At 39.3% G+C, this 13,801-nt stretch overlaps 1 protein-coding gene across 13 annotated transcripts in view; it reads right to left on the bottom strand.

The window, feature by feature from the left end:
• The window catches only part of RBM6 (RNA binding motif protein 6), a 110,013-nt gene that overhangs the window by 95,311 nt on the left and 901 nt on the right, over positions 1-13,801 (bottom strand). For 2 of the 13 annotated variants that reach the window (XM_070575231.1, XM_070575232.1), the window contains exon 2: positions 13,692-13,795. The exons of 10 other annotated variants lie outside the window; for them this stretch is intronic. The gene's annotated coding sequence lies outside the window, so the exon portion shown is untranslated. Of the gene's footprint in view, positions 1-18; positions 91-13,691; positions 13,796-13,801 lie in introns of those variants that run through there. One more of the 13 variants, XM_008529784.2, reaches the window with a different exon arrangement.

Genomic DNA, 13,801 nt, shown 5'->3' on the forward strand with positions numbered 1-13,801 from the left:
TCTGTACAGGGCACTTACCATGAATGGAGCTTGTGGGACTGGAAGTTGCTCTGGGTGAGTGACTAGCGAGTGAATGTGAAGGCCTAAGACATTACTGCACACTACTGCAGACTTTATAAACACTTTATTAAGTGTTATACAAAAATACTTTTTAATGAAGTATTTCTTTAAAAAAACCTTTTCTTTCTTCAATAATAAATTAACCTTAGCTTACTGTAACTTTTTTACTTTACATACTTTTTAATTTTTTTAACTTTTTCACTTTTTTTATAATAACACTTAGCTTAAAACACAAACACCTTGTATAGCTGTACAAAAATATTTTCCTTCTTTATATACTTATTCTATAAGCTTTTTCTATTTTTAAATTTTTTTTAACTTTTTAAACTTTTTTTAAAAAACTAAGACACAAACATGCACATCAGCCTATGCCTACACAGGGTCAAGATCACCAATATCACTGTCTTCCACCTCCAACTTTTGTCCCACAGCTAGGTCTTCAGGGGTAATAACACACAGGAAGCTGTCATTTCCTACGATAACAATGCCGCCTTCTGGAATACCTCCTAAAGGACCTGAAGGTTTGTTTACACCAGCATCACCACAAACTGGTGAGTAATGCGTTGCACTGCAACATTACAATGGCCACGACATCACTAAGCAATAGGAATTTTTCAGCTTCATTATAATCCTATAGAACCACCATCGTATATGCAATCTGTCATTGACCAAAACATTGTTACGCAGCTCCTGACTGTACAACAAAATTAGAGGACTCACACTTCCCAATTTTAAAATTTACTACAAAGTTACAGTATTCAAGATAGTGTGGCACTGGCATAAGGATAAACATACAGATTAATGGAACAGAATTGAGAGTCTAAAAATAAACCCTCACATTTAGGGTCAAGTGTTTTAGACAAGTGCCCAGACAATTCAATAAAGAAAGGATAGTCTTTTCAACAAACAGTAGTGGGACAACTAGATGTCCTTATGCAAAAGAATAAAGTTGGACGGCCAGCCCAGCAGCATAGTGGTTAAGTTCCCATGCTCCACTTCAGTGGCCCAGGGTTCACAGGTTCGGACCCCAGGCACAGACCTACACACCACTCATCAAGCCACGCTGTAACAACATTTCACATACAAAATAGAGGAATATTGGCACAGATGCTAGCCTAGGGCCAATCTTCCTCAAGCAAAAAGAGGAAGATACCAGATGTTACCTCAGGGCCAATCTTTCTCAAAAAAAAACAAAAAACAAAAAACAAAAAAACAAAGATGAAGCTTGACACCTACCTCACACCGTGTATAAAAACTAACTCAAAGTGGATCAAAGACCTAAATGCTTAAGAGGTAAAACTATAAAATTCTTAGGAAAAAACAGGCATACATCTTCGTGACCTTGGATTAGGAAGTGATTCCTTACATAAGATAGATACCCAAAGCACAAACAAAAGGAAAAACAGATAAACTAGACATCATCAAAATTTAAAACTTTTGTGCTTTATAGGTCACCATTAAGAAAGTGAAAAGACAACACACAGAATGAGAGAAAAGTTGTGCAAATCATGTATTTGATAAGTGACTTGTATCTAGAATATATAAAGAACTATTATATGGGGCTGGCCCGTGGCCTAGTGGTTAAGTGGCATGCTCCACTTTGGAGGCCCGGGTTTGGTTCCCGGGCATGGACCTACGGCACTCATCAGCGGCCACCCACAGATGAAACAGAGGAAGACTGGCACAGATGCTAGCTCAGGGTGAATACTCCTCAGCAAAAAAATAATAAAATAGAAAGAAAAGAATTTTTTTAAAAAAGAATTATTTTATAATTCAATAACAAAAAAACAAAAACCCAATTTTTAAAAAATGGGCAAAGGCTATGCGTAGACATTTCTCCAAAGATGATATGCAAATGGCCAATAAGCACAGGAAAAATGCTCAACATTACCCATATGGGAAATGCACATCAAAACCACGAGACACTACTTCACATCCACTAGGGTGGCTATAATAAAAGATAAATTGGTAAGGATGTGGAGAAATTGGAACACGCATACACTGCTGGTGGGAATGTAGCAAAAGATTTGTGAAACCATCTAGTAGTGGTTCCCTCCAAAGTGTTCCTCAGGATAGCTGGAGTTCTTACAGACATGCAGTTTAATCCAGCAAAGCAAATGACTATTGGTCTTGGGGCCAAAATGATCTCAAAGTATTCTCAAACTTTAAATGGGTAAAAACTCTGAGTTGCTGGCATGGAGTCAGAGCCACGTTTGGTAAGCAGAACTGGCACTATAAGATGAATTTAAAGCCAGGTTAAGGATTTAAATGTTGAAGCTCATCAGATCCCAGCAAAGATAATGGTTGGCATACAGAGCAAGACAGGAACCAAGGGGCCAGCCCTGGGGCCGAGTGGTTAAATTCACGTGCTCCACTTCGGCAGCCCAGGGTTTCACCGGTTCAGATCCTGGATGTGGACATGGCACTGCTCATCAAGCCATGCTGAGGCGGCGTCCCACATGCCAGAACTAGAAGAATCCACAACTAAAAACGTACAACTATGTACCAGGGGGCTTTGGGGAGAAAAAGGAAAAATAAAATCTTTAAAAAAAAAAAAAGACAGGAGCCAAGAAAGTCAGAATCTGCTAAGGAGTATATAACAAATCACCTACCATATTGTCTAACTCTGAAAATAAGTGGCACTAAAACATCAATTCCATACCCAACTGTGGCTGGCAGTGAACATGCAAGTGGGAGCAAGAGGGGCCTACTACCTCAACTGCCCAGATCCCACCCCCAACTGATGCTACACAGCAATGAGTAGAAGGGCCTCTGTGGTGAGTTCTGAAGATCAGGATGCGAGCCGAGGTGAAGCTGCTGCAAGTGCAGATCTTGGTGGTAGTAAATAGCCATGCAAGAGTCCTGAAGGTTGAAGTGAAAAATGGTTTCACAGGAATAGTGGTTGAATAGGGATCAGCTGGTCCTCAGAGACAGCGAGCATCACATTAAGCTATAGGCTATACTCCTAATGATGCCCTCCTAATGATAATGATCCCTTTAAGTTTCAACTTTGCAATTACACTCACCCAGAACCTAAAGACCTTCATTTCCTGGAAGCTGACCAGTGGGTTTGGGAATAAAGCCTCCCCATTTGCAGGTCAGCATCCTTTACCGTTGGAACTATGATGGTAGCTGACTGTTTTCGAGCCTCCTCCACCCTTAATTCTTGACTAATAAAAACATTCTTGGCAAATGCTTTCACTCTGGTTCATCTTGCAAAGGCCAAGAATTTCACCTCTAGTAGCATAATACCAATACCCAGGGCCACCCCTCTAAATTACAATTCCAGTTTCAAAAGCCAATAAGGCAGACCAGGGGCCCTATTCTATTAGTTTTATCTGTGGTATGCAGTGGCTTGATTTTGCTTTAAACGCTTTAATTTTGTCCAAAGTAAATACTTTAGGCTCCAGAGGACACTCAGCTAAGAGCATCAAGGGGGCATTGACTGGCAAGCGATAGTTTGATGATCTACCCAACTAAGATCCAACTATGAGATTTTAAACAGTAGCAATTCTAATATGCGCTGAAGGAGCTGGAATTAGCAGCTGCTGGCAGCACTCTGGCCTTCCCCTCCCCCCGCAAAATTGCCATTAAAAGATTTTAAGTGTATTCATTCCAATCATAGGCGCTTGAAAGAGTCCTCTTCAGATCTGGAGTGGGAAATCTGCATGTCTGCTGCCTTCCTTGGATGTGGATCCTTGGATCTGGAGAGGATCCCTCTCCAGAATGATATTCTCATTCCCTGTTGATGGTACTTGCTTTGCCTACCATATTAACACACTCAAAAGTTAATTAAAAATGGATCAGACCAAAAAAAAATGGATCACACATACATGTAGAAGCTAAAACTATAAAGCTTCTAAAAGAAAAAGGAGAAAAATCTTTTTGAGCTTAGTGCCAGCAAAGACTTTTATAAAGGATCCAGAAAGCATTAACCATAAAAGAACAGGATTAAAATTAAAACCTGTTCTTCAAAAGACTGTTAAAAAATAAATAGGCAAACTAAGGAACAAGGAGTAAATATCTGCCACACATATCTGACAAATGCTATTATCAGTCATAAAGAAAACAGATTAAAACCACAATGAAATACCAGAACACACCCACTAGGATTGCTAAAATTAAGAAGACTCACCAAATCAAATATTTCAGGATTTCCAGCAATCTCATACACTAGTAGAAAGAATGCACAATACTACAACCACTTTAGAAACTGGTCTGACCAACGCAACCCTATGACCCAACAATTCCACTTCTAAGTATTTACCTAAGATAAATGAAAGCAAAAGACTTTACAAAAATGTTCACGACCGCTTTATTCATAATAGCTTAAAAAAATGGAAACAACATAAATATCCTCCAACAGGGGATGAGATAAACATTGTTTGGTATCCTGAAGGGTTTTCCACCCTGGGTGAGTGTACTTCAGCCAGATTTTAAACGGAGAGGTGACTTTTTGGTAAAGCGGGAGAAGGATTAATAAGAAAGGAGGAGGGGGGGCAGCGGAAAAGGAGACTCAATAAGACCCATTTTTTTTTAATTATTTTAAAAATTGTAAAATATACAGAATATAAAATTTGCCATTTTAACTTTTTTCAGTGTATAGTTCTGTGTCATTAGACACATTCACACTGTTGTGCAACCATCCACAGAACTTTTTTCATCTTGCGAAACTGAAACTCTGTACTTATTAAACAGTAACTCCCCATTACCCTCTTAACTGAGCCCTTGGAAACCACCATTCTACTTTGTCTCTATGATTCCGACTACTTTAAGTACCTCATAATTCTAGTGGAATCATACTATTTGTCCTTTTGTGACTACCTTATTTCACTTAGTATAATGTCTTCAACATACTACAGCATCAGAATTTCATTCCTTTTTTTTTTTAAAGATTTTATTTTTCCTTTTTCTCCCAAAGCTCCCCAGTACATAGTTGTATATTTCTAGCTGTGGGTCCTTTCAGTTGTGGCATGTAGGACGCTGCCTCAGTGTGGCCTGATGAGCAGTGCCATGTCCACACCAAGGATTCGAACCAGCGAAACCCTGGGCCACTGAAGCAGAGCGCGTGAACTTAACCACTCAACCACGGGGCCGGCCTCTCATTCCTTTTTAAGGCTGAAAATATTCCACTGTATGTATATACCACATTTTGTTTATCCATCATCCACTGATGGACACTTGAGTTACTTCCATCTTTTGGCTATTGTGAATAATGAACCTGAAAGTACAAATATCTCTTTGAGACGCTGCTTTCAACTCTTTTGGATATACACACAGAAGCGGAATTGCTGGATCATACGGTAATTCTATTTTTAATTTTTTTTAGAACCATCATACTATTTTTCACAGCCAGCGCCACATCATTTTACATTCTCACCAATAGTTCACAAGAGTTATGGACTGAATTGTGTCATTCCCCCTACCCCACCCCCCGACCCCGGTCCCACCACCCCCCATTCATATCCTGAAGCCCTAGCCCCCAACATGACCTCCAACATACTTGGAGATAGAGCCTTTAAGGAGGTAATTAAGGTTTAAAAGAGGATGTGAGGGTAGGGCCCTAATCCAATAGGACTGGTGTCAGAGAAGAGATACCAGGAATGACTGCATGGAGAAAAGACCACGGGAGGACACAACAAAAAGTCAGCTTTCTGCAAGCCAAGGAGAGAGGCCTCACCAAAAACCAACTCTGCTGACACCTTGATCTTGGACTTTAGCCTCCATACTGTGAGAAAATAATTTTCTGTTTGCCCATATTTGAATCAGCTTTTTGTTGTTGTTGATTTTAGTTTTCTATATATTCTGGATATTAATCACTTATCAGGTATATGATTTGCAAATACTGTCTTTCATTCTGTAGGTTGGCTTTTTACTCTGTTGATAGTGTTCTTTGATGCAAAAACGTTTTTAATTTTGACTACGTCCAATTTGTCTATTTTTTCTTTTGCTGACTGTGCCTTTGCTGCCCTATCTAAGAGATCAGGCCAAATTCAATGTCATGAAGCTCTCCCAAATTTTCTTCTAAGAGTTTTATTGTTTCAGCTCTTATATATAGGAGCAAGATCTATTCTTAAGAAGAGTATTTATGGAAGGTGAAGTTTTGTGCATTGACTCCTTTAAAAATATACATGCCCATGTTCTCCCTGGAATGTTTTCGTGTACCCCTAGATTGAAGAATGTAGTTTGAAGAACCTACCCTTACCTTGTCCTATCACTTAACTCTTTTTTTTTTGCCTATATTACCACTCTGCTGTTTCCCTTTTGTTTGTAAACATATTCAAATCTCTCATGCAAAACACACACACACTAATACAAAACCTTTAAATAGTAGTTGAATAAATAAGTGAATGTCCCTCAAATATTGCTAATCCTCCAGGGCTCTATACTGTTCCCCAGCACTGTTCTTTTTTTTTTTTTTTTAAAAGATTGGCACCTGAGCTAACAACTGTTGCCCATCTTTCTTTTCTGCTTTTTCTCCTCAAATCCCCCCAGCACGGAGTTGTACATTATTAGTTGTGGGTCCCTCCAGTAGTGGCATGTGGGACACTGCCTCAACGTGGCCTTGCATAGTGGTGCCATGTCCACACCTGGGATCCGAACCAGCAAAATCCTGGGCCACCAAAGCAGAGCATGAGAACTTAACCACTCGGCCATGGGGCCACCCCCTCCACCCAGCACTGTTCTTGATCCACATGCTATCCCTGCATGCCACAGACTGAATGTGTGTATCCTCCCGAAATTCATATGTTGAAGCTCTAATCCCCAATCTGATGGTATTTGGAGGTGGGGCCTTTGGAGGTAATTAGGTCATTAGGGTGGAGTCCTCATGAATGGGATTAGTGCCCTTATAAGAAAAGACAAAAGAGAGATGATCTCCTCTCCACGTGAGGATACAGCAAGAATGCAGCTGTCTGCAAGCCAAGAAGATCCTTACCAGGAACCAAATAGGCTGGCACCTTGATCTTGAACTTCCCTGCCTCCAGAACTTTGAGAAACAAATTTCTACCGTTTAAGCCACACAGTCTATTGTATTTTGTTATAGCAACCCAAGCTAAGACACTGGGCAATCTTATCTATTCCCAATGTAACCACCCTAACATCTCTATGATGGTAATTTCCCCATCTCCTGCCTCGACTTCCCCTATAAAGTCCAAATGCTTGCCAGAAATCACCACTTGGTATCCCACAGGAATCTCAAACTCATGTACAAATTAGACTTTATTACTGTAGGGAGACATTTAAATACTTCATTATAGCTGCTTTTCCTCATGAATAAAAATTTCCCAGGTTTTAAATATTCTTATATCCTGGTCCCTAACACCAGCAAATTACAGTCACGTTCCTACTTTATGAGTGAACTTTGTAAGGCAGTAAGTACAGTGCAGTGGTGAAGGGCTAAGAGTACAGTCTCTGCCACACTGTAGGACCTTAAGCAAGTTATGTAATTTAATACCTCATTTTACTTATCCGTAAAAATAAGGATAAAGATGTCTACTTCATAGAGTTAACAGGATAAAACGACAACGTAAATTTGTTAGAACAGTGCCTGATAAATAAAATGCTCTGTAAACGTTACCTATTACTATTTTCAGGATTTATTTCAAAAATCATTAGGGGGGCCAGCCCAGTGGCGCAGTGCGCACGTTCCACTTAGGCGGCCTGGGGTTCACCAGTTCGGATCCCGGGTACGGGCAAGCCATGCTGTGGGAGGCATCCCGCATATAAAGTAGAGGAAGATGGGCATGAATGTTAGCTCAGGGCGAGTCTTCCTCAGCGAAAAGAGGAGGATTAGCAGCAGTTAGCTCAGGGCTAATCTTCCTCAAAAAAAAAAAAATTAGGATATTAACCAACATGACCTCAATAAAAAAAAAAATCATTGAGATTTGGAATGCATTCTCAATGATGCAGCCTGATTTGGCCAAACGACTGACATTAAAGTTTGATTTGCTGATTAGATTACACGGCAGACGTTTTCCATAAAATCTGCAGTTCCAAGGTTTTGACAAATACATATTTAAAGCATGCATGCAATACATATTATGTCAGAAAATACATCCTTTGCAGCCATTTATGACACAAATGCTATGATGCTAACTTAAAAATGTGCAAGGTGGTAAATAAGTTTTTCAAAATTTTAGGAAGAAAATTTTTTTTTTCAAGATTTTATTTTTCCTTTTTCTCCCCAAAGCCCCCCAGTACATAGTTGTATATTTTTTTCAGTTGTGGGTCCTTCTAGTTTTGGCATGTGGGACACCACCTCAGCATGACTGGATGAGACATCCACGCCCAGGATCCGAACTGGTGAAATTCTGGACGGCCGAAGTAGAGCGCGTGAACTTAACCAGTCGGCCAGGGGGCCGCCCAGGGAAAATTTTTTTAATTCTCTTAAGTGGTCCAAGAGTAAAAGGGTTTCAAGATCATTGGCCTAGTGCAAGTGTTTTAGAGTCAGACTCCCTGCGTTTGAATCAAAAGTCCAGGGGCCAGCCCCATGGCCGAGGGGTTAAGTTCACATACTCCACTTTTGGCGGCCCAGGGTTTCACCAGTTTGGATGCTGGGTGTGGACGTGGCACTGCTCATCAGGCCACACTGAGGCGGCGTCCCACACAGCACAACCAGAAGGACCTACAGCTAGAATATACAACTATGGACTTGGGGGGCTTTGGGGAGAAGGAGGAGGAAAAGAAAAAAAAAAAAGACTGGCAACAGTTGTTAGCTCAGGTGCCAATCTTTAAAAAAAAAACAACCCAGTTTTCTATCTATGTGTCCTTAATAAGTTATTTAACTTCTATATGCCTCAAAGCTCTTCTCCTATACAATGAGAATAATAATGATATCTACCTCATATGATTACTATAAGGAGTAAATGAGATCATGCATAAGAAACAATTATACTCATAGCAACATTATTCATAAGAGCCAAAAACTGGAAACAATTCAAATATTCATCAACAGGAGGATGGATAAACAAAATGTGATATCCATAAAAAAGAATGCAACAACATAGATGAACCTCAAAAAACATTACAAGTGAAAGAAGCAAGACACAAAAAACTAAGAATTGTATAATTCCAATTACATGAAATTTTTACAAAATAAACTACAGAGACAGAAAGCAGATGAGTGGATGCTAGGACTTGCAGTTAGAGTGGGATGTGGGGATTAACAACAAACAGGAACTAGGAAACGTTTTGAGGTGTTAGAAATATTCTAAATCTGAATAGTGGTGGCGACTGCATCATTATGATATGTAAATTATGCCTCCCCCAAAAAAAGTTTTGAAAAATTTTAAAGCAACAATGTATTGAATACTATTACTACTGCTACTATGTTCAGGTATTTAAATCATAATAACATTAGCTGGAAAGGACCTCCCTGAGTATGTCTATTCCTACCCTGAAACAAGAATAATAAAGGCAAGCACTGCAGAGTACTGACTCTGCCACAGTTAAGCATTTTACATAGGTTCTCTCATTTAATCATCCCAAGTCTTCCACAGAGAAGGTTCTATTACTATCCCCACTTTACAGACTATGAAACTGAGGTTCAAATAGTTTGAGAAACCTGCGCCAAAATAATATAACTAATATGAGGAAAAGCCAATATGCAAACTCAAGACCATCTGATTCCAAAGCCAATGCCCTTAGAAAAACCTACTCTAAAATTCACACAGAATTTCAAAGGACTCTAAACAGCCAAAACGATCCTGAAAAAGAACATACTTGGAGGACTCACACTTTCTAAATTCAATACTTAACTACAGAGTTACAGTAATTGAAACAGTCTGGTACTAATAAAAGGATAGATACACAGAACAATGGAATACAGAACCCAGAAAAACCCTCACATGTACGGTCAAGTGATTTTCGACAGGGTGCCTAGACCATTCAATGGGGAAAAAACAGTCTTTTCAATTAATGGTCACAGGAAAACTGGATATCCACATGCAAAAGAATGAAATGGGACCTTTACCCCATACCATATACAAAAATTATCTCAAGGGGCTGGCCCCATGGCCGAGTTCGCGCGTTCCGCTGCAGGCTGCCCAGTGTTTCGTCAGTTCGAATCCTGGGCACGGACATGGCACTGCTCATCAAACCACGCTGAGGCAGCGTGCCACATGCCGCAACTAGAAGGACCCACAACGAAGAATATACAACTATGTACCAGGGGGCTTTGGGGAGAAAAAGGAAAAAAATAAAAAAATCTTAAAAAAAAAAAATTATCTCAAAATGGATGAAAGACCTAAATGTAAGAATTAAAACTCTTAGAAGAAAACAGAGGGAAAGCTTTATGCATTGGATTTGGTAATAATCTCTTGGATATGACACCAAAAGCAGAGTCAACGAAACACAAATAGACAAATTGGGCTTCATCAAAATTAAAAGCTTTTTTGCATCAAAGAACACTATCAACAGAGTAAAGAGACAACCCACAGGATGGGAGAAAATATTTGCAAATCACATACTGATAAGGGATTAATATCCAGAATACACAGAAAATTCCTAAAACTCAACAACAAAAAAACAACCTAATTCAAAACTGGGCAAAGGACGTCAATATACATTTCTGCAAAGAAGGATATACAAAGGGCCAATGAACACATGTAAAGATGCTTGACATCATTAACGAATAGGGAAATGCAAATCAAAACCACAATGACATACCACTTTACACCCAATAGGATGGCTATTCTCCAAAAAAAAAAAAAAAAACTAACAGAGGTTGGCGATGTGGAGAAATTTGAACCCTGTGCATGCTGGACATGTAAAATGGTAGAGCCACTGTAGAAAACAGTAAGGCAGTTCCTCAAAAAATCACAAATAGAATTATCATATGATCCAGGAATTCCACTTCTGGGTATATACCCAAAAGAAACAAAAACAGGGACTCAAACAGATATTTGTATGCCCATGCTCACTGTAGCATTATTCTCAACAGCTAAAAGGTGTTAACAACTCAAATGTCCATCAATAGATGATAAACAAAATGTAGTATATACATACAATGGAATATTATTCAGCCTCAAAATAGGAATGAAACTCTGATAAATGCTATAACATGGATGAACCCTGAAGACATTATGCTAAGCGAAGTAAACCAGTCACAAAAGAACAAATATTGTATGATTTATGATTCTACTTCTATAAAGGTACCTAGAACAGGCAAATTCACAGAGACAGAAAGCAGAATGGTGGTTGCCAGGGGCTGGGGGAGGACAGAATGGGGGAGTTATTGTTAAATAGGTGCAGAGTTTAGTTTGGGAAGATGAAAAAAGCTCTGGAGCTGGATGGTAATAATGGTTGCACTACATGAATGTACTTAGTATCACTAAACTGTACACTTAAAAATGGGAAAAAAAGGGGGCTGGCGCTGTGGCCTAGTGGTTAAGGTAGGTGCACTCTGCTTCTGTGGCCCAGGTTCGGTTCCCAGGTGCGGACATACACTACTCATGGGTGGCCATGCTGTGGCAGTGACCCACATACAAAACAGAGGAACACTGGCATGGATGTTAGCTCAGGGCAAATCTTCCTCAGCAGAAAAAGAAAGGAAAAAAAGAGAGATACTACTTCATATCCATTATGGTGGCTATCGTCAGAAAACAAGGAAACAAGTACTGGCAAGGATGTGGAGAAGTTGGAACCCTTGTGCACTACTGGTGGAATATAAAATGATGCAACTGCTGTGGAAAAACAGAAATACAGAATTATCATAAGACCCACTTCTGGGTATATACCTAAAGATACTGAAAGGAGAGTCATGAAGACATATTTGTATACCAATGTTCATAGCAGCATTATTCACAACAGCCAAAAGATGGAAACAACTCAATAGTCTACCAACAAATGAAGAGATAAACAAAATGTGGTCTATACACACCCATAGAATATTATTCAGTCTTAAAAAGGAATGAAAATGTCAATTATATCTCAACTAAAACACTTTTTTTATTTTTAAAAAAGGAATGAAGTTTGAATACATGCTATGACATGAATGAACTTTGAAAACATTAAGCGAAATAAATCAGACACAAAAGGACAAATATTGTATGATTCCACATAAATGGGGTACCTAGGACAGGCAAATTCATACAGACAGAATATAGATAAGAGGTTAGCAGAGGATGGAGGGAGGGAGCAATGGGAGTTATTTGCTTAATGGTTAAAGTTCCTGTTTGGGGTGTTGAAAAAGCTTTGGAAACAGATAGTAGTGATGGTTGCACTACATTGTGTATGTAATTAATGCACTGAATTTTACACTTAAAAATGGTTTAGGGGCAGGCCCCGTGGCCGAGTGGTTAAGTTTGCATCCTCTGCTGCTGCGGCCCAGGGTTCCGCTGGTTTGGATCCTAGGCGTGGACACGGCACCACTCATCAGGCCACACTGAGGCGGCGTCCCACATGCCACAGCTAGAAGGACCCACAACTAAAATATACAACTGTGTACTGGGGGAATTTGGGGAGAAGCAGCAGAAAGAAAAAAAAAACGCAGATTGGCAACAGTTGTTAGCTCAGGTGCCAATCTTTAAAAAAAATAATAAAAAAGTAAAAAAGGTTTAAATGGCAAATTTTGTTACAATATATGTAACAAATTATATTTACCACAACTTTGTAAAAATATTAGTAATATACAAAAAACCATTATACACCTTAAATGTGTGAATTGTATGGTGTATGAATTATATCTCAACAAAGCTGTTTTAAAGAAAGGTAACAGTAGTGGCTAACGTTTAGTGAACACTTTCTGCACACCAGGCACTGTTCTAAGGGCATTATATGTATTACATAAATCTCACAACAACCTATGAAGTGGTTAGATTTCTTAACCTCATTTCACATACGAGGAAACTGAAATTAGGTAATCTGTCCGAAGTCACTGAGTTAGTGGAGGAGTCAGGGTTTCAAACCCCATCAGATTCTAGAGCTCCTTATAGTTACCCAATCTGCTATACTGAGTCCCACACTGTGATGGGAGGAGTATAAAAGGCACTCAATAGCTGCCCCGTTAACTAACTGAATGAGACTAACAACATACTGTTGGAGTCTAGCAGAAAAATTGATTCTAAGCACTTTATACACAGCTAGAAGAGTCCATCAAAGAAGATTTATGATCTTTAAAGTTTCAGAACTTTCCAATAGTTTTAATCTTAATACAACTCTGAATCAGATTAACACCAGTTTATACATTTAAACATTGGCAGAAGAGTATAACCTTGCCCAAGTATTTTTAATAAGTCCAGTGAGTTCCTTTAGTAACCTCCTCCTTGACAATTCTCCTCTGAAAGGCTACAAGCAGTTGGGATCCTAAAGGCAACAAAAATAAACCCGTCTGGTAACAGAATTCTATAAAGAAGGGTGCTACAGACGTCCAGAAAGAGAGACCTAGTACCTAACCTAGGTTAAGTACCTAGTTAGGTGCTAGTTAATAATAAGACAAGGTTCAAGTCTAACTTTTGTTGTGCTTCACCAAAATGGTAACATACCATTAGTTACTTTAGACATTGCCTGTCCTACCACTCATCAGTTCCTGATACCTCTTCCTTACAGTCCTCTCAAGTTTGCTGATGTTGACATTATTAAACCACTCACACTGGTGGCATTACTCAACAGGAAATTGAAAACTAACAAACCTAGGGCACAATCCAGAGTTCAGAAAATGAACCAGGTGACCAGACGCATCAGTCTACTGAACTCCTTCACTTAGCTCCAGCAACTCTGACCTTCACAAGCAAACCTGGAA

The sequence above is a fragment of the Equus przewalskii genome, chromosome 15, assembly GCF_037783145.1.
Source record: "Equus przewalskii isolate Varuska chromosome 15, EquPr2, whole genome shotgun sequence".
Lineage (NCBI taxonomy): Eukaryota > Metazoa > Chordata > Mammalia > Perissodactyla > Equidae > Equus > Equus przewalskii.